Here is a 22,865-nt window from a genome sequence, read left to right as displayed (position 1 = left end):
GAACGCAAGAAGCTGATACCATCCATTAAAAGGATCAACGCTTTACTGGGGAATGGCTTAACCGGAGTTGACTTAACCCGTTGCTGGGTTGCGTGGTGGGTCATCCCTCTAAGCCGCCGATCCAAACTGATGTATGAATATGGTGGAGGCCCATATGACTCTCTTCATGACAGCTCTGTTCAATTAACTGAAGAAGATATTGTTTCAATGTGAACTCTTCTGGTGAACGGTAAATACGAAGACTGCAGTAAAGTCGGGTTAAACCCTTTCTGCAAGCTTAACCCGGTGCCAGAGGTAAATAACCTCTGCTCTCTTCCTCTTTGCATTTTTCTCAGTTGTTTTAAATATTTGCATGACCTTTCATCTTGCATGTTTGTTTATAGGCCAATCCGATTTCTGGAAAGCCAAGTACGATCACGAAGCCGCCAAGAAAGCCAGAGCCACCGCCATAACTGCCAAGAAGACGACCCGGAGATCTAAGAAGAAGAAGAAAAGCACCGCTGAAGATCTGTTGAAGCTTGATGATGATACTTCTGAGTCGGAGGTAGCCCTTGACTCCCTTGGCCAGCTTTTTAACAATCTTATTAACACTGATCATTGCGAGGACGACACGGGGGCCAGTCAGGCCATGGAAGAAGAGGTAACTATTTCCTCCGACTCAGCCCATTTGCCAAGGCAGAAACTTTGAGTCGTAACCCGGAAAGTAAGGTTTTCACACCCTTTGGCTTATCTGGACCCTCGTTTTCTTTTTAAAAAGCAGCAACATGAGAGCCGCCGGCAGGCCCGGAACGTCAATGAACCGCCTGTTGTTCTTCAAAAAACTCCTCAAAAGCGCCAGCATGAGGTTTAGTCCATCGCTTTTTACTTCCCATTAATGGATCTTCTCCCTTGTATTACTAACTTTATTTTATCTTTGCAGGAGGTGTCCCGCTCTTCTGGCGACTCATCTCAAACTCAATTCCCGGCCTTTAAGACTGCCCCTGGGTAAGGAAGAAATCATCTTTCCTCCGTGTCTTTCAAACTGCTTTTTATACTGACTGTTTCGTAATATCTTTCTTAGTGGCCAAGCCAAGTCCAAGAAGGCCAAGGTGACTAAGACGGTGGAAGAACCGCCGGTTCTTGCACCTGAACCGGCCATGCCACCTTCTCCCCCTTAGACGGAAGCACCAGAACACCCGGCGGCCAATACTCAATCAGATCCTCCTGAGCCATTAGCTGACGCTACCATCATTAATCCCTCTGCTACCGGACCATCCAGCTCAGCCAACCCGCCATCGCTGTCTGCCCAGGATGTTCTGATTACTGGAAGCCGCTTTGTTGAGCCGGGGAATCCCACCGTGTTGGCTCGTCACACGGCTAAACAAGAGGCTTTGGAGAGACAAAAAGTGTGTTTTGACATTTTTCATTATAGCCATCTGAACGCCAATGACATATTGTCCGGTTATCTGAGCCATGTGCACTCTAGCTGTGACTCGGAAATCGAAATGGTCAAGCAGTTGCAGCTGAAGTATGAGGTATGCTCTTTCGGCTTACTTATATTCTGCCAGCCCCCAAGTCTTCAGATTATGATAAAACCTTGAATGATCTGTACACTTTGTTGGGGAACATAGAAATTTCAAAAAAATTCCTACGCACACGCAAGATCATGGTGATGCATAGCAACGAGAGGGGAGAGTGTTGTCCACATACCCTCGTAGACCGAAAGCGGAAGCGTTAGCACAGCGCGGTTGATGTAGTCGGACGTCTTCACGATCCGACCGATCAAGTACCGAATGCACGGCACCTCCGAGTTCAGCACACGTTCAGCCCGATGATGTCCCTCTAACTCCGATCCAGCCGAGTGTTGAGGGAGAGTTTTGTCAGCACGACGGCGTGGTGACGATGTTGATGTTCTACCGATGCAGGGCTTCGCCTAAGCACCGCTACAATATTATCGAGGTGGACTATGGTGGACGGGGGCACCACACACGGCTAAGAGACGATCAACTTGATCAACTTGTGTGTCTAGAGTTGCCCCCCTGCCCCCGTATATAAAGGAGCAAGCGGGGTGCGGCCGGTCAAGGGAGAGGCGCGCCGGAGGAGTCCTACTCCCACCGGGAGTAGGACTCCCCCCTTTTCCTAGTTGGATTAGGACTTGGGAGGGGGAAGAAGGAAAGAGGGGGGCCGGCCCCCTTTGCCCGAAACCAATTCGGTTTGGTCCTTCGGGGGCGCGCCCCACACTTCCCTTGCTTCCCTCCTTTTCCACTAAGGCCCATGTAGGCCCATTAAGTCCCCGGGGGGTTCCGGTAACCCCCGGGTACTTCGGTAAAATCCCGATTTCACACGGAACACTTCCGGTATCCAAACATAGGCTTCCAATATATCAATCTTCATGTCTCGACCATTTCAAGACTCCTCGTCATGTCCGTGATCTCATCCGGGACTCCGAACAACCTTTGGTACATCAAAACATAAAACTCATAATATAAATGTCATCGTAGCGTTAAGCGTGCGGACCCTACGGGTTTGAGAGCTATGTAGACATGACCGAGACACGTCTCTGGTCAATAACCAATAGCGAAACATGGATGCTCATATTGGCTCCTACATATTCTATGAAGATCTTTATCGGTCAGGCCACATAACAACATACGTTGTTCCCTTTGTCATCGGTATGTTACTTGCCTGAGATTTGATCGTCGGTATCTCAATACCTAGTTCAATCTTGTTACCGGCAAGTCTCTTTACTCGTTCCGTAATACATCATCCCGCAACTAACTCATTAGTTGCAATGCTTGCAAGGCTTAAGTGATGTGCATTACCGAGAGGGCCCAGAGACACCTCTCCGACAATCAGAGTGACAAATCCTAATCTCGAAATACGCCAACCCAACAAGTACCTTCGGAGACACCTGTAGAGCACCTTTATAATCACCCAGTTACGTTGCGACGTTTGGTAGCACACAAAGTGTTCCTCCGGTAAACGGGAGTTACATAATCTCATAGTCATAGGAACATGTATAAGTCACGAAGAAAGCAATAGCAACATTGAGGGAGTCCTGGATTAGGGGGTCTCCGGACAGCGGACTATCTCCATTGGCCGGACTGTTAGACTATGAAGATACAAGATTGAAGACTTTGTCTCGTGTCTGGATGGGACTCTTCTTGGCGTGGAAGGCAAGCTAGGCAGTACGGATATGGATATCTCCTCCTTTGTAACCGACCTTGTGTAACCCTAACCCTCTCTGGTGTCTATATAAACCGAAGGGTTTTAGTCCGTAGGACAACAACCATAACATACAATCATACCATAGGCTAGCTTCTAGGGTTTAGCCTCTCTGATCTCGTGGTAGATATACTCTTGTACTACCCATATCATCAATATTAATCAAGCAGGACGTAGGGTTTTACCTCCATCAAGAGGGCCTGAACCTGGGTAAAACATCGTGTCCCCTGCCTCCTGTTACATCCGGCCTAGACGCACAGTTCGGGACCCCCTACCCGAGATCCGCCGGTTTTAACACCGACATTGGTGCTTTCATTGAGAGTTCCTCTGCGTCGTCACCGTTAGTCTTGATGGCTCCTACTATCATCGATAGCGATGTGGTCCAGGGTGAGACTTTTCACCCCGGACAGATCTTCGTATTCGGCGGCTCTGCACTGCGCGTTAATTCGCTTGGCCATCTGGAGCAGATTGAAAGCTACGCCCCTGGCCATCAGGTCAGATTTGGAAGTTTGCACTACACGGCCGACATCTGCGGAGACTTGATCTTCGACGGATACGAGCCACAGCCGGGCGCGCCGCACTGTCACGATGGGTATGACCTAGCTCTGCCGTCGAACAGTACCCCAGAGGCCGCGCCCGCATCAGCTCCGACCCTTAGCTCGGAGCCAACTACGCCAAATGAGGACGAGTGGTTAGACACCGCCTCAAGGGCTGCAGTCTCGACGGCGATCGAGCCAAACACCAGCATAATCCTCTGCGCAGCCCGTGACTCCAAGGTGCCAGACTCTTTTTCTGACTCCGAACCATCCACGCCCCTGCCAATCGAATCCAATTGGGCGCCGGTCATGGAATTCACCGCCGCGGATTTCTTTCAGCACCCGCCATTCGGCGACATTCTGAATTCACTAAGGTCTCTTTCTTTGTCAGGAGAGCCCTGGCCGGATTATGGCCAACAGGATTGGGATGCGGACGACGAAGAAATTCAACGCCCACCCACCACCCACTTCGTAGCCACTGTCGATGATTTAACCGACATGCTCAATTTTGACTCCGAAGACATCGACGGTATGGACGACGGTGTAGGAGACGAACATGAATCAGCACCTATAGGGCACTGGAAAGCCACCTCGTCATATGACATATACATGGTGGACACACCCAACGAAGGCAATAGCGATGAGATAGCGGAGGATGACCCCTCCAAGAAGCAACCCAAGCGCCGACGTCAGCGGCGCCGCTCTAAGTCCCGCCAAAGCAAAAGTGGTGATACCGACACAGGAGATAATAACACTCCGGATAGTGCCGAAGACAACAACAATCCCCTCCAGCAAGATTTAGAGCAGGAGGATGAAGGAGCCAGCTCTCCTGAGAGAGCAGCAGACGGAGAGGAGGAGGATGATCACATTCCCCCCTCCGAAGACGAGGCAAGCCTGGGCGACGATGAATTCGCCGTACCAAAGGATCCCGTCGAACAAGAGCGCTTCAAGCGCCGGCTTATGGCCACGACAAATAGCCTGAAGAAAAAGCAGCAGGAGTAGCTTCAAGTTGATCAAGATCTGCTAGCTGACAAATGGACTGAAGTCCTCGCGGCCGAGGAATATAAACTCGAGCATCCTTCCAAGAGTTACCCAAGGCGCAGGTTACTACCCCGACTGGAGGAAGAAGCGTATGATACGGCTGATGGCCACCTCGTGGCCGCGATAGAGAGGCATTCCAGCCAAAAGCTCAGCCTCCACCCCAACGCCATTCAAATAAAAAGGCATGGGGAGATACGCCAGACCTGCGAGACATATTGGAGGACAAGGCAAAGCATTCAAGATCGATCTACGGATCACAAGGGCGCACCACTCTGCAAGACGACAAACGTCACGCCAGATACAGTAAAAGCAAATCCGGCCGGGCTGAACACAGCGGGCAAGACCCATTGCAGCTGCGTTGCGATATAGCCCAATACAGAGGCGCCGCACACCCCTTATGCTTCACAGACGAAGTAATGGAACATCAATTTCCAAAAGGTTTCAAACCTATAAATATTGAATCATACGACGACACAACAGATCCCGCAGTATGGATTGAGGATTTCCTCCTCCACATCCACATGGCCCGCGGCGATGACTTACACGCCATCAAATACCTCCCGCTAAAGCTCAAAGGACCAGTGCGGCATTGGCTTAACAGCTTGCCAGCGGACTCCATTAGCTGTTGGGAAGATCTGGAAGCCACATTCCTCGACAACTTTCAGGGCACTTATGTGCGACCACCAGACGCCGATGACTTGAGCCACATAATTCAGCAGCCAGAAGAGTCGGCCAGGCAATTCTGGACTCGGTTCCTTACAAAGAAAAATCAAATCATCGACTGTCCGGATGCGGAGGCCTTAGCGGCTTTCAAGCACAACATCCGAGACGAGTGGCTAGCCCGGCACCTTGGTCAGGAAAAGCCGAAATCTATGGCAGCTTTCACGACGCTCATGACCCGCTTTTGTGCGGGAGAAGACAGCTGGCTGGCTCGCAGTAATAACATATCAAAGAACCATGGTACCTCAGATACCAAGGACGGCAATAGCAGGTCACGTCGCAACAAGCATAAGCTCCGCATTAACAGCAAAAATAGTGAGGATACGGCAGTCAATGCCGGATTCAAAGGCTCTAAACCCGGTCAGCGGAAAAAGCCATTCAAACAAAGTATGCCGGGTCCATCCAGCTTGGACCGTATACTCAATCGCTCGTGTCAAATACACGGCACCCCAGACAAGCCAGCCAATCACACCAACAGGTATTGTTGGGTGTTCAAGCAAGCCGGCAAGTTAATTGCCGAAAACAAGGACAAGGGGCCGCATAGCGATGACAAGGAGGAGCCCCGGCAGCCGCACACTCGAGGACAAAAGAGGTTTCCCCCGCAAGTGCGGATGGTGAACATGATATACGCAACCCACATCCCCAAGAGGGAGTGGAAGCGTGCGCTCAGGGACGTATATTCATTGGAGCCAGTCGCCCCAAAGTTCAACCATTGGTCCTCCTGTCCGATCACCTTCGATCACAGGGACCACCCCACTAGTATCCGTCATGGCGGATTCGCCAAACTGGTCCTAGACCCAATCATCGACGGATTTCACCTCACTCGAGTCCTTATGGACGGCGGCAGCAGCTTGAACCTGCTTTATCAGGACACAGTGCGCAAAATGGGTCTAGACCCCTCAAGGATCAAACCCACGAAAACGACCTTTAAGGGCGTCATTCCAGGTGTAGAGGCCCATTGCACAGGCTTAATTACACTAGAAGTGGTCTTCGGATCCCCGAATAATTTCCGAAGCGAAGAGTTAATCTTCGATATAGTCCCGTTCTGCAGTGGTTATCACGCGCTGCTCGGGCGAACCACATTCGCTAGATTCAATGTGGTACCGCATTATGCATACCTCAAGCTCAAGATGCCAGGACCTCATGGAGTTATTACAGTCAATGGAAACACAGAGCGCTCTCTCTGAACAGAGGAGCACATCGCGGCCCTCGCATCAGAAGCGCAAAGCAGCCTCTCAAGGCAATCAACCAGTTCGGTGTTTCAAAGCCCGGACAACTTCAAGCGCGCTCGGGGCAATCGGCAAATAGACCGCCTAGCCTGATCTGAGCTCGCGTAGCAATACGGCGGCCACCCCAATCCCAGCCCAACGGCGATATTCGTGCCGCGCGTACATAATTACGCATTAAAAATACCATGGGCACAGGTGGAGAGGGGGGCACAACTGCGGCACGCCCCAAAACGCGGCCTAATACGCACTAGGGGCTTCCCGTTTGGTTATTTCATTTTCTTTCAGGACATTAATCTCTGGAAACACTGTCCGGCAGCACTATTGCCGAACACATGATGCAGCAACCAAGGAGGCAGACAACTACGTTATACCACGGAATTCCCAGGTTGATTACAATAACGAGTGAAATATTCGATTTCATATCATTCCTCAGCCTGCCCTTGGAAGAGACCTGATCCTACTCTTTGCTTATCGCACTATCTGTATCACTCTGCTTTAACACAATTTTTGAATAAACAATGCATGACATTACGACTATTATTGCATTCTTGTTATATATATATATATGTGTGTGTTCATTAATGATGCTTTGCAACTGTACACTCTGGTACGGCCAATACACCAGGGGCTTACGTACCCCAGAATGCGGTGTGAAAAGTCCGAACACTTCCACAAGTGCGGCACCCCGAACTTATAGAATTATATGCATCAGCTCCGAATCATGTCTTTGGTCAAATGTTGGGTTTGCCCGGCTCCTATGTTTTGGTACCTTACGTTCCGCTCTATCGGCTAAGGTAGCGCTAGGAGAACTACTGCGATTGTGCCCCGGTTCTGCCAGGCTGAGCACCTCAGTAGAGAAAGCTAAAACTGACTGTCATGATAAGGCGAGAGACCGGTCGCTGTTCGGCGAGGTTTTTCGAGTCCCTAAAGAATTATGCCGCTTAGGGCGAGGGCCCGGCCCTGTCTGGCTTACAGGCGTGTATCGCACCCCGAATTCGGCCTTTCGAACACTAGGGGCTTCGCCGAAATTTAAAATTATAGAATTCTATGGCTAAGTGAGAGTGATAAAGCATTATTAGTCCGATTGCCTTGTTCGTTGTGCTGAGCACCTCCCTCGAAGGACCCAAACATGGGAACCAGACTGCTCAGGTTTATCCCAAACACCCCAGCACTCGTGGCATGGGGGCAGAAGTCGAGGACTAGCCATCTCTCAGATTGGATAAACAGTCAAACAGAAGGTAATATTTTAAATTCCAACAAGTGTTGCATAGCGCATATAAAACAAGTTTTCATACATATAGGATAAAATGAGCAAGTCTCATTCAAATATTACATCTTTCGAACACTCGTCCGCGATGAGACGGGCGCCCGGCAGAACACCCTCGTAGTACATCTTGGGGTGGCGGTGCTTCTTGCCCTCTGGCGGCCCCTCCTTGATCAGCTTCACGGCGTCTAGCATGACCCACTGCAATTTCACATGGGCGAAAGCCCGGCGTGCACCTTCAATGCAGACAGATCGCTTGACGACCTCCAGCCGCGGGAGGCATCCACGAGACGCCTCACCAGGCCGAAGAAGCTATTCGGAAGGGCGTCGCTAGGCCACAACCGGACTATAAAGCTCCTCATGGCCTGATCGGCCGCCTTATGTAGCTCGACCATCTGCTTCAGCTGGTCGCTCATTGGCACCGGATGTTCGGCCTCAGCATACTCAGACTAGAACAGCTTCTCCATCGAGCTTCCGTCCTTGGCCTAGTAAAATTGTGCGGCATCGGATACACTGCGGGGCAAATCTGCGAATGCTCCTGAAGAGCTCCGGATCCGGGTAAGTAATCGGTAATTTACTTTTACATGCTTGATTTGCATATAGAAAGCCTTACCCACCGATATCTTCTTCATCACGTTGATCTCTTGGAGGGCCTTTTGGGCTTCAGCCTTGGCACTTTTTACACTCTCGAGGGCCGCGGCAAGTTCAGACTCCCGCGTCTTGGAGTCAAGCTCCAATGCCTCGTGCTTCGCCACAAGAGCCTAGAGCTCTTGCTGCACCTCGCCCACCCGAGCCTTGTGCTTCTCTCGCTCGGTGCGCTCCTTGGCCGCTATATCTTCGGCCTTGGTTAGCGCTTGCTTCAGGGTTGCCACCTCGGTCGTGGCCCCTGGCAAATATACAATGATCCTGTCATTTTGCAATCGCGTCCTTTTTTATATATACATATCTATAGACAGGGTATTACTTACCCTTGTTCTCCTCGAGCTGCCTCTTGGCAAGGCCGAGCTCTTTCTTGGACCCTTCGAGGTCCTGCTTCAGTACGGCGACCTCCGCAGTTAGTGCAGCGGACGCCAGCAGCGAAGCCTGCATATGCATATTGACATACTTACATTAGACTCCTGCGATATTATTTGATCCTCTGTTCGGCTTTTCTTTGTGAACACCGAACAAAGCATCAGGGGCTACTATCTATGCGGTAATATTTCTACTACATTTTAAAACACTTACCTCAAAGCCTGTTAGAAGGCTGGCACAGGCTTCAGTCAATCCGCTCTTAGCTGACTGAACATTCTGGATCACCGCACTCATGATAGTGTGGTGCTCCTCGTCGATGGAAGCGCTGCGAAGCCCTTCCAGCAGATTGTCCGGTGCCTCTGGATGGACAGAGGTCACCGGCACAGGCGTCTTGCCCCTCTTAGAAGGAGACTGCCTGCCCGAGCCCGGAACCGCTGGAGGGTCCGGCACGGTGTTCGGCTGAGGGCCGAACTCGGAGCTCTCGGGGGCCCCTTCCCCGCGGCTCCCGGAGTCCGGAAGGTCGCCTTGAGGCGCCTCCAGGACTGTCTCCCCTCGATACGGTGCCTCTTGTGACAACACCTCGACGTCGTCGGCAGGATGAGGGGAGGTGGCGGTCAGGACTGGATCGCTATCCATGTCCGACAAGCCCAAGGAGCCATCCGATGATACATCGATAATGGCTCGCGGCGGCCTGCATAATTGCGTTCAGCGTTCGGGAAAGCAGTGCGACAAAGGAATCCTAGGAGTTACTCTAGTATCCAAATACTTACGATCTCCCCGGGGGCTTGACCCTAGGCAACCACTCGCCTTCGCCTTCGTCGGCGGCGGTGGAACTGTCCGGAAGGAGAGCCCTTCCCTTCTTGGACCCTCCGGCCTCCCCGGTTGGGGCGACCTTCCTTTTCTTGTCTCACCCAGTCGGTGGGGGAGCATCTTCTTCTTCCTCATCTTCGGGGTAAGAGTGCGCCGCAGAGTCATCGGACAGTGAGTCCGACGACGCCTGGCGTCGGGAACTCTTTCGGGTTCCCTTGGCCTTCTTGGTCTTCTCCGGCACCTTATAAGGGGCCGGAGTCAGCATCTTCGGCAGAAGAGCGTCTATGGGGCCTTCGGGCAAAGGAGCCGGATAGTCGATCTGTCCGTCCATCTTCTGCCAGTCTTGTTAAAGGTACGGGAGTTTAGATCCCGCATAGACTCAACCTATATAAAAAAAAGTATCATGTGAAAGCTAAAGCAGCTTACCGCACTGGCTTGGCGCTTCGCGCTAAATCCGCGATCCTCAGTAATAGGGGTAGGGACCTCGGCACCTTTGAATAGCACCCTCCAGGCGTCTTCATGAGTCGTGTCGAAGAGCCTGTTCAGAGTTTGGTGCTACGCCGGATTGAACTCCCACAAGTTGAACTCCCGTTGTTGGCACGGGAGTATCCAGCGGATGAGCATAACCTGGACTATGTTGACAAGCTTGAGCTTCTTGTCCACCATGTTTTGAATACATGTTTGGATTCCGGTCAGCTCTTTCGAACTACCCCAGGACCGACCCTTCTCTTTCCAAGAGGTGAGCCACGTGGGGAAGCTAGATCAAAACTCGGGGGCCGCTGCCCATGCAGGGTTGCGCGGCTCGGTGATATAGAACCACCCCAATTGCCACCCCTTTATGTTTTCCACAAAGGAGCCCTCGAGCCATGTTATGTTGGGCATCTTGCCCACCATGGTGCCTCCGCACTCCGCCTGGAAGCCGCCCACCACCTTCGGCTTGACATTGAAGGTCTTCAGCCATAAGCCGAAGTGGGGCTTGATGCGGAGGAAGGCCTCGCACACGACGGTAAACGCCGAGATGTTGAGGATGAAGTTCGGGGCCAGATCGTGGAAATCCAGGCCGTAATAAAACATGAGCCCCCGGACGAAGGGATGGAGAGGGAACCACAGTCCGCCGAAGGAAATAGGTGAGGAATAGTACCCTCTCATGGGGCCTGGGGGTGGGGATGAGCTGCCCCTCATCTGGGAGCCGGTGCGCGATGTCGTCGGATAGGTATCTGGCTCTCCTTAGTTTCTTGATGTCTCCCTCCGTGACGGAGGATACCATCCACTTGCCTCACGCTCCGGACATGATTGGAGAAGGTCGAGGTGGGGAGTGTGGACTTGGGCGCTAGAGCTCGAGTGTGCAAAAATGGATGGGTAAGGGAGGAACAAGGCGTGGATAGAAAGGTGAATCCTTATCCCTTTATATGGGCGGAGGAAACTAAGCGTCCCCACTTGCCTGGTAAAACTCACTTATCCCCCAAGCGCCGCAATTGATGGCGCGGTTGGGTTACCCATGCCCGTATTGATGAGAATCCCGTAATAAGGGGACACGATCTCTGCTTTGACAAGACATGTCGAAAAACTGCCTCGCGTTATGTGCGGGGCTGGTTAAAAGAAACGGTTCGAATAATCACCGGGCCATGACGTAACGTCATGCTGCCAAAACAAGCCAGCAAATTAGATCTACGAAAATATTATTCTCTCTACGGTGGAATGTGGAACTTATTTTGCAGGGTCGGACACTATCCTCGTATTCAAATTCTTCTGCGGTGTATTCGGAGAAGGAACCCTCCTTGCAATGCCGAAGACAATACTGCGCGCCGGACTCATCGTCATTGAAGCCTGGTTCAGGGGCTACTGAGGGAGTCCTGGATTAGGGGGTCTCCGGACAGCCGGACTATCTCCATTGGCCGGACTGTTAGACTATGAAGATACAAGATTGAAGACTTCGTCTCGTGTCCGGATGGGACTCTACTTGGCGTGGAAGGCAAGCTAGGCAGTGCGGATATGGATATCTCCTCCTTTGTAACCGACCTTGTGTAACCCTAACCCTCTCCGGTGTCTATATAAACCGAAGGGTTTTAGTCCATAGGACAACAACCATAACATACAATCATACCATAGGCTAGCTTCTAGGGTTTAGCCTCTCTTATCTCGTGGTAGATCTACTCTTGTACTACCCATATCATTAATATTAATCAAGCAGGACGTAGGATTTTACCTCCATTAAGAGGGCCCGAACCTGGGTAAAACATTGTGTACCCTGCCTCCTGTTACCATCCGGCCTAGACGCACAGTTCGGGACCCCCTACCCAAGATCCGCCGGTTTTGACACCGACAAACATACTTAAACGATCGTGTGCTAAGCTAACGGAATGGGTCATGTCAATCACATCATTCTCCTAATGATGTGATCCCGTTAATCAAATGACAACCCATGTCTATGGTTAGGAAACATAACCATCTTTGATCAACGAGCTAGTCAAGTAGAGGCATACTAGTGACACTCTGTTTGTCTATGTATTCACACATGTATTATGTTTCCGGTTAATACAATTCTAGCATGAATAATAAACATTTATCATGATATAAGGAAATAAATAATAACTTTATTATTGCCTCTAGGGCATATTTCCTTTAGTCTCCCACTTGCACTAGAGTCAATAATCTAGTTCACATCGCGATGTGATTTAACACCAATAGTTCACATCACCATGTGATTAACACCCATAGTTCACATTGTCATGTGACCAACACCCAAAGGGTTTACTAGAGTCAATAATCTAGTTCACATTGATATGTGAATAATACCCAAAGAGTACTAAGGTGTGATCATGTTTTGCTTGTGAGAGAAGTTTAGTCAATGGGTCTGCCACATTCAGATCCGTAAGTATTTTGCAAATTTCTATGTTAACAATGCTCTGCACGGAGCTACTCTAGCTAATTGCTCCCACTTTCAATATGTATACAGATTGAGATTTAGAGTCATTTGGATCAGTGTCAAATTTTGCATCGACATAACCCTTTACGACGAACCTTTTTATCACCTCCATAATCGAGAAACATATCCTTATTCCACTAAGGATAATTTTGACCGATGTCTAGTGATCTACTCCTAGATCACTAGTATACCCCTTGCCAAAAACAGTGTAGGGTATACAATAGATCTGGTACACAGCATGGCATATTTTATAGAACCTATGGCCAAGGCATAGGGAATGACTTTCATTCTCTTTCTATCTTCTACCGTGGTCGGGCTTTGAGTCTTACTCAGTTTCACACCTTGTAACACAGGCAAGAACTCTTTCTTTGACTGTTCCATTTTGAACTACTTCAAAATCTTGTCAAGGTATGTACTCATTGAAAAACTTATCAAGCATCTTGATCTATCTCTATAGATCTTGATGCTCAACATGTAAGTAGCTTCACCGAGGTCTTTCTTTGAAAAATTCCTTTCAAACACTTCTTTATGCTTTGCAGAACAATTCTACATTATCTCCGATCAACAATATGTCATTCACATATACTTATCAGAAATGTTGTAGTGCTCGCACTCACTTTCTTGTAAATACAGGCTTTACCCCAAGTCTGTATAAAACTATATGCTTTGATCAACTTATCAAAGCGTATATTCCAACTCCGAGATGCTTGTACCAGCCCATAGATGGATCGCTGGAGCTTGCATATTTTGTTAGCACCTTTAGGATTGACAAAACTTTCTTGTTGCATCATATACAACTCTTCTTTAATAAATACATTAAGGAATGTAGTTTTGTTTATCCATTTGCCAGATTTCATAAAATGTGGCAATTGCTAACATGATTCGGACAGACTTAAGCATAGATACGAGTGAGAAACTCTCATCGTAGTCAACACCTTGAACTTGTCAAAAACCTTTTGCGACAATTCTAGCTTTGTAGATAGTAACACTACTATCAGCGCCCGTCTTCCTCTTGAAGATCCATTTAATCTCAATGGCTCGCCGATCTTTGGGAAAGTCAATCAAAGTCCATACTGTGTTCTTATACATGGATCTCATCTCAGATTTCATGGCCTTAAACCATTTTGCGGAATCTGGGCTCATCATCGCTTCCTCATAGTTCGTAGGTTCGTCATGGTCAAGTAACATGACCTCCAGAACAGGATTACCGTACCACTTTGGTGTGGATCTCACTCTGGTTGATCTACGAAGTTCTGTAGTAACTTGATCTGAAGTTTCATGATCATCATCATTAACTTCCTCTCTTGTTGGTGTAGACATCACTGGAACTGATTTTTGTGATGAACTATTTTCCAATTCGGGAGAAGGTACAATTACCTTATCAAGTTCCACTTTCCTCCCACTCACTTCTTTTGAGAGAAACTCCTTCTCTAGAAAGGATCCATTCTTAGCAACGAATATCTTGCCTTCGGATCTGTGATAGAAGGTGTACCCAACAGTTTCTTTTGGATATCCTATGAAGATTTACTTCTCCGATTTGGGTTCAAGCTTATTATGTTGAAACTTTTTCACATAAGCATCGCAGTCCTAAACTTTAAGAAATGACAACTTAGGTTTCTCGCCAAACCACAGTTCATACGGTGTCATCTCCACGGATTTAGATGGTGCCCTATTTAACGTGAATGTAGATGTCTCTAATGCATAACCCCAAAACAATAGTGGTAGATTGGTAAGAGACATCATAGATCGCACTATATCTAATAAAGTACGGTTATGACGTTCGGACACACCATTACATTGTGGTGTTCCAGGTGGCGTGAGTAGTGAAACTATTTCACATTGTTTTAACTGAAGGTCAAACTCGTAACTCAAATATTTTACTTCTGCGAACATATCGTAGAAACTTTTATTTTTGTTACGATGATTCTCCACTTCACTCTGAAATTCTTTGAACTTTTCAAATGTTTCAGACTTGTGTTTCATCAAGTAGATATACTCATATCTGCTCAAATCATTTGTGAAGATCAGAAAATAATGATACCCGCCGCGAGCCTCAATATTCATCGGACCACATACATCAGTATGTATGATTTCCAACAAATCTGTTGCTCGCTCCATTGTTCCGGAGAACAAAGTCTTAGTCATTTTGCCCATGAGGCATGGTTCGCAAGCATCAACTGATTCATAATCAAGTGATTCTGAAAGCCCATCAGCATGGATTTTCTTCATGCGCTTTACACCAATATAACCTAAACAGCAGTGCCACAAATAAGTTGCACTATCATTATAAACTTTGCATCTTTTGGCTTCAATATTATGAAAATGTGTATCACCACGATCAAGATACAACAAACCATTTTCATTGGGTGTATGACCATAGACGGTTTTATTCATGTAAACAGAACAACAATTATTCTCTAACTTACATGAATAATCGTATTGCAATAAACATGATCCAATCGTATTCATGCTTGACGCAAACACTAAATAACATTTATTTTAGGTATATCACTAATCCCGAAAGTATAGGGAGTGTGCGATGATGATCATATCAATCTTGGAACCATTTCCAATACACATCGTCACTTCACCCTTAACTAGTCTCTGTTCATTCAGCAACTCCCGTTTCGAGTTACTATTCTTAGCAACTGAACTAGTATCAAATACTGAGGGGTTGCTATAAACACTAGTAAAGTACACATCAATAACATGTATATCAAATATACCTATTTTCACTTTGCCATCCTTCTTATCCGCCAATTACTTGGGGTAGTTCCGCTTCTAGTGACCAGTCCCTTTGTAGTAGAAGCACTCAGTTTCAGACTTAGGTCCAGACTTGGGTTTTTTTTTCACTTGAGCAGCAACTTGCTTGCCGTTCTTCTTGAAGTTCCCCTTTCTTTCCTTTGTCCCTTTACTTGAAACTAGTGGTTTTGTTTACCATCAACACTTAATGCTTTTCTTGATTTCTACCTTCGTCAATTTCAGCACACGAAGAGCTTGGGAATCGTTTCCATTATCCCTTGCATATTTAGTTCATCACGAAGTTATACTAACTTGGTGATGGTGACTAGAGAATTTTGTCAATCACTATTTTATCTGGAAGATTAACTCCCACTTGATTCAACCGATTGTAGTACCTAGACAATCTGAGCACATGCTCACTGCTTGAGCTATTCTCCTCCATCTTATAGCTATAGAACTTGTTGGAGACTTCATATCTCTCAACTCGGGTATTTACTTGAAATATTAACTTCAACTCCTGGAACATCTCATATGGTCCACGACATTCAAAATGTCTTTGAAGTCCCGATTCTAAGCCGTTTAAGCATGGTGCACTAAACTATCAAGTAGTAAACATATTGAGCTAGCCAAACGTTCATAACATCTGTATCTGCTCCTGCAATAGGTTTGTCACCTAGCGGTGCATCAAGGAAATAATTCTTCTATGCAACAATGAGGATAAACCTCAGATCAGAAATCCAATCCACATCATTCCTACTAACATCTTTCAACTTAGTTTTCTTTAGGAATATATCAAAAAAAAACAGGGGAGCTAAACGCGAGCTATTGATATACAACATAGATATGCTAATACTACCAGGACTAAGTTCATGATAAATTTAAGTTCAATTAATCATATTACTTAAGAACTCCCACTTAGATAGACATCCCTCTAATCCTCTAAGTGATCACCTGATCCATATCAACTAAACCATGTCCGATCATCACGTGAGATGGAGTAGTTTCAATGGTGAACATCACTATGTTGATCATATCTGCTATATGATTCACGCTCGACCTTTTGGTCTCAGTGTTCCGAGGCCATATCTTTTATATGCTAGGCTCGTCAAGTTTAACGTGAGTATTCCGTGTGTGCAACTGTTTTGCACCCATTGTATTTGAACGTAGAGCCTATCACACCCGATCATCACGTGGTGTCTCAGCCCGAAGAACTTTCGCAACGGTGCATACTTAGGGAGAACACTTGTACCTTGATAATTAGTGAGAGATCATCTTATAAAGCTACCGTCGAACTAAGCAAAATAAGATGTATAAAAGATAAACATCACATGCAATCAAAATATGTGACATGATATGGCCATCATCATCTTGTGCCTTTGATCTCCATCTCCAAAGCATCGTCATGATTTCCATCGTCATCGGCATGACACCATGATCTCCATCATCTTGATCTATATCAATGTGTCGTCACATGGTCGTCTCGCCAACTATTGCTCTTGCAACTATTGCTATCGCATAGCGATAAAGTAAAGTAATTATTTGGCGCTTGCATCTTATGCAATAAAGAGACAACCATAAGGCTTCTGCCAGTTGCCGATAACTTCAACAAAACATGATCATCTTATACAACAACTTATATCTCATCACGTCTTGACCATATCACATCACAACATGCCCTGCAAAAATAAGTTAGACGTCCTCTACTTTGTTGTTGCAAGTTTTACGTGGCTACTACGGGTATAGCAAGAACCGTTCTTACCTACGCATCAAAACCACAACGATAGTTTGTCAAGTTGGTGTTGTTTTAAGCTTCGCAAGGACCGGGCGTAGCCACACTCGGTTCAACTAAAGTTGGAGAAACTGACACCCGCCATCCACCTATGTGCAAAGCACGTCGGTAGAACCAGTCTCGTAAGCGTACGCGTAATGTCGGCCCGGGCCGCTTCATCCAACAATACCGCCGAACCAAAGTATGACATGCTGGTAAGCAGTATGACTTATATCGCCCACAACTCACTTGTGTTCTACTCATGCATATAACATCAATGCATAAAACCTGGCTCGGATGCCACTGTTGGGGAACGTAGAAATTTAAAAAGAATTCCTACGCACACGCAAGATCATGGTTCTGCATAGCAACGAGAGGGGAGAGTGTTGTCGACGTACCCTCGTAGACCGAAAGCGGAAGCGTTAGCGAAACGCGGTTGATGTAGTCGTACGTCTTCACGATCCGATCGATCAAGTACCGAACACACGACACCTCCGAGTTCAGCACACGTTCAGCCCGATGACGTCCCTCTAACTCCGATCCAGCCGAGTGTTGAGGGAGAGTTTTGTGAGCACGATGGCGTGGTGATGATGTTGATGTTCTACCGACGCAGGGCTTCGCCTAAGCACCACTACAGTATTATCGAGGTGGACTATGGTGGAGGGGGGCACCGCACACGGCTAAGAGACGATCAACTTGATCAACTTGTGTGTCTAGAGGTGCCCCCTTCCCCTGTATATAAAGGAGCAAGGGGGGTGCGGCCGGTCAAGGGAGAGGCGAGCCAGAGGAGTCCTACTCCCACCGGGAGTAGGACTCCCCCCTTTTCCTAGTTGGATTAGGACTTGGGAGGGGGGGAAGAAAGAAAGAGGGGGGCCGGCCCCCTTTGCCCTAAACCAATTTGGTTTGGGCCTTGGGGGTGCGCGCCCCACACTTCCCTTGCTTCCCTCCTTTTCCACTAAGGCCCATGTAGGCCCATTAAGTCCCCGGGGGGTTCCGGTAACCCCCCGGTACTCTAGTAAAAATCCCGATTTCACCCGGAACACTTCCGATATCCAAACATAGGCTTCCAATATATCAATCTTCATTTCTCGACCATTTCGAGACTCCTCGTCATGTCCGTGATCTCATTCGGGACTCCGAATAACCTTCGGTACATCAAAACATAAAACTCATAATATAAATGTCATCGTAGCGTTAAGCGTGCGGACCCTACCGGTTCGAGAACTATGTAGACATGATCGAGACACGTCTCTGGTCAATAACCAATAGCGGAACATGGATGCTCATATTGGCTCCTACATATTCTATGAAGATCTTTATCGGTCAGACCGCGTAACAACATATGTTGTTCCCTTTGTCATCGGTGTGTTACTTGCCCGAGATTCAATCGTCGGTATCTCAATACCTAGTTCAATCTCCTTACCGGCAAGTCTCTTTACTCGTTCCGTAATACATCATCCCGCAACTAACTCATTAGTTGCAATGCTTGCAAGGCTTAAGTGATGTGCATTACCGAGAGGGCCCAGAGATAGCTCTCCGACAATCGGAGTGACAAATCCTAATCTCGAAATACACCAACCCAACAAGTACCTTCGGAGACACCTGTAGAGCACCTTTATAAACACCCAGTTACGTTGTGACGTTTGGTAGCACACAAAGTGTTCCTTCGGTAAACGGGAGTTGCATAATCTCATAGTCATAGGAACATGTATAAGTCACGAAGAAAGCTATAGCAACATACTTAAATGATCGTGTGCTAAGCTAACGGAATGGTTCATGTCAATCACATCATTCTCCTAATGATGTGATCCCGTTAATCAAATGACAACCCATGTCTATGGTTAGGAAACATAACCATCTTTGATCAACGAGCTAGTCAAGTAGAGGCATACTAGTGACACTCTGTTTGTCTATGTATTCACACATGTATTATGTTTCCGGTTAATACAATTCTAGCATGAATAATAAAAATTTATCATGATACAAGGAAATAAATAATAACTTTATTATTGCCTCTAGGGCATATTTCCTTCAGTCTTATGATATAGGCTAAAGCTTTACCTTTAGATATTTCTGGAGTCCAATAGAATAGAATAAACTTCACCTGTAGTCCCCAAGGGCCGGTTCACTTGACCATAAATGAGCCAGTACTTTGAATTTCATAATTGTCTTGTGTCGAACTCAACAAATATTGTAGTCCGGCTTAACCTTGAGATACTTGTTGAATATCATACATTAGCCCCCAAGTGCCAAGTGCTGTTACTTTGTAAAGTACTTGGGACTTGAAGTATAGTATAGTCATAAGAATTTGTTTTGGCATACATTAGCCCCCAAGTGTCAAGTGGTTTTGCAGTGCAAAGTACTTGAGACTTGAATCTTGACTCTCTGAGCTTTAATTGAAACCTTGACACACCTGTGTATGTTTTGTAGAATGCCTTATCTGAACTAAGCTCGCAATTAACTGATGCGAAGACGCGGCTGGCGGATCAGGAGGCAAAAATCAAGTCTGCTGACTCCAAACTGCAATTAAGTCTTGCTGAGACGGAGCAATTGAGAACCAGCTTGGCCGATAAGAAGAAAACCTGGGCTGAAGAGAAAATGTTGCTGACACAACGCGCCGAAAAAGCTGAAGCAGCTCTTGAAGAGGTTACTACGGAGCTGACCGGATTAAAAGACCGGGTGTCGCAGATGGTTTCCGCCATCTTTGGTACGTCATCTGTACTGATCTTTTGTACCTTATGCTGACCCGGAATATAAACCGCTAGCTGACCCTTTGTGGGCAAAATATGTGCAGACCCGCAAAGCAAGAATCTGAGCCAAGACAACGTGACCAAACTGAAAGCGGTGTACACCTTAGTAGAGCAGTTGTACATTGGCACACAACGGGCACTTGCCGCTATCTCTCCTGCCAATCAAGGACCCAACAGGCTCAGTGATGTCTTTAAAAAGATGTCAATCTTACCCGCCCAGTTCCAAGAAGTCAAGCGATCCTGTGCCAGAGCCGGAGCTTTGACTGCCCTAAGCCGCTCCAAGGCTTGGGTGCAGATCTAGACCCGGCGGATGTAGCCAGAGGGTACCCCACGGTAAAGGAAGATGGGTCTCTATTTGAACAGGATGACTTCGTAGCTTGCGTGAGGGAGGTGCGACCTTAGGCCACCATTCTCGAAGATGAAACAAATATCGATAAATACCAGCTGGGTTTTGATTTGGATAATAAGAAGATGGCGACTCCCTCCTACAAGGTGACCGACCTTATCCCGCCGGTTCGTCAACATACATTTGCTCCGGATGTTGATCTAGCCGGCTTGATTGATGAAGAAGCAGAATCTATTGCTGTGAACGGTTTTGACTGGTCAAAACCCAGCTTCCAATAAGTAGAAGGCGGTGACCCGGCGAGGGAGGAGTGAGGACCATCTTCAAGGGCTTTAAATATCCTTGTAATAGATTAGTTTTGAAAACACTACATATTTTGCCTATGCCATCGTGCATAAGACACCGTGTGTTACAGTGTGTTTTTTGATGTTAATATATGCATCATATTTATGGTTGTCTATGCAATACTTCAGCTCTGTTCCTGTAGATAAAAGGGAAAAACTGGCTTGGTGGTTTAGTACCGAATGGGTCAGAACACCCAGTTTATAACCAATATTTTATTATAATAGAGGAAAAAATAGGAAACAAATGCGAAAAATATCCAAGGTTGACACAACCTTTGATTAATATAGAAAACAACTATTCTTAAATAGCAGTTATGACTATATTTTTTACCTCTGGACCATCGTCCTATGCGATCCGGGTGATGAGGTTCGATGAACCAATCCTTTTGAGAAGTCAATGCTTTGGTACGACTGATGACTATAATGCCTTGGCGGCTTATTGTCAAATAGGTAAGCCGGTGAAAAGGCCGTGCTGATTTGTTGAAAATTGAGACAATAAAAGACCAATAAGACAATTAATACAAATAACAGTTGGTAACCAATATAAATTAACATTGTAGTTAAAGATTGGGGGTTTCTGATTCGAATACGATCAGTAATCTGGACCAAAGGGGTTAAGATAAGGTTCGAATACGACCATACAGCCCCCAGTGGTTTTGGTGTTGCACCGATCAAGAGGGTACCGACAGCTATGTTCTTTTTGGTTCGAATACGACCTATGTTTGGACAGGAAGCCCCCAAATGACCTTGAGAGGTTTTTAATGACCCTGATTCGAATATGATCCAAGTCTGACCCAAAAGGGGTTAAGCTATGATTCGAATACGATCAAGAAGCCCCCTAGTGAGTTTGGCTTTTGAGCCGATCAAGAGGGCTACGACAGCTATGTTCTCTTTGGTTCGAATATGACCAATGTTTAAACAGGAAGCCCCCAAGTGACCATGATAATTTACAGCTAGATTCGAATACGATCATAAGCCGGACCAAAAAGATTAGACTTGATCCAGATATGATCAGCTCCTTAATAGTCATATTAAATAAAAGATAGTAAAGATATGTAATCTTTGAAAAGGAAAAAGACCAAGGTCCTGTTTTATTACTTATCATAGTATATACAACGTCAAAGTATGTACATAATGAGAGCCAGTGGCTCAGGTGTGTATGGCCGAAGTTGAGCAATGTTCCACGGCTGGCGGGTTTCCTCCTCCGACTTACGTGCGTCTTTGTGCTCTCGAACATCAATGAGGTAATATGACCCGTTATTTAAGTTCTTGCTAACCACAAAGGGTCCTTCCCAAGGCGGGGATAGCTTGTGTGCATCTGAAAGATCCTGGACGAGCCGAAGCACCAGGTCACCTTCTTGAAAAGTCCTGGACTTAACCTGGCGGCTGTGATAATGACGCGGGTCCTATTGATAAATTGCTGATCTAGCTGCTGCTAAGTCTCTTTCCTCATCCAACAAGTCAAGTGCATCCTATCAGGCTTGCTCGTTATTTGCCTCAACATAAGCCGCCACACGGGGCGAGTCATGACGGATGTCACTAGGCAACACCGCTTCCTCTCCATAAACCATGAAGAAAGGTGTATAACTTGTAGACCTATTAGGAGTGGTGTTGATACTCCACGGCACCGAGGGTAACTCCTCTACCCAACAAACCGGTGTTCGCTGCAAGGGAACCATAAGCTGGGGCTTGAGACCTTTTAAGATATCCTGATTTGCTCTCTCAGCTTGACCATTGGATTGAGGATGAGCTACAGAAGAAACATCAAGCCGGATATGCTCACATTGACAAAACTCCTCCATAGCCCCTTGGGATAGATTAGTGCCATTGTCAGTGATAATGCTGTGTGGAAAACCAAAATGAAAAATCACCTTTTTCATGAACTGAACCGCCGTGGCCGCATCACACTTACTCACTGGCTCTGCCTCAACCCACTTTGTGAATTTGTCAACTGCCACTAAAAGATGTGTCTTTTTATCCTTAGACCTTTTAAAAGGTCCAACCATGTCAAGCCCCCAGACTGCAAAAGGCCAGGTGATTGGAATCATCTGCAACTCTTGAGCCAGCACATGTGCTCGCCGTGCGAATTTTTGACATCCATGACACCTACTGACCAGATCTTCTGCATCAGCATGAGCCGTTAACCAGTAAAAACCATGACTAAAAGCTTTGGC

This window comes from Triticum urartu, chromosome 4 (assembly GCF_003073215.2).
Source record: "Triticum urartu cultivar G1812 chromosome 4, Tu2.1, whole genome shotgun sequence".
Taxonomy (NCBI): Eukaryota; Viridiplantae; Streptophyta; class Magnoliopsida; order Poales; family Poaceae; genus Triticum; species Triticum urartu.
The sequence above is the reverse complement of the archived record's forward strand: the minus strand, read 5'-3'. Positions refer to the sequence as shown.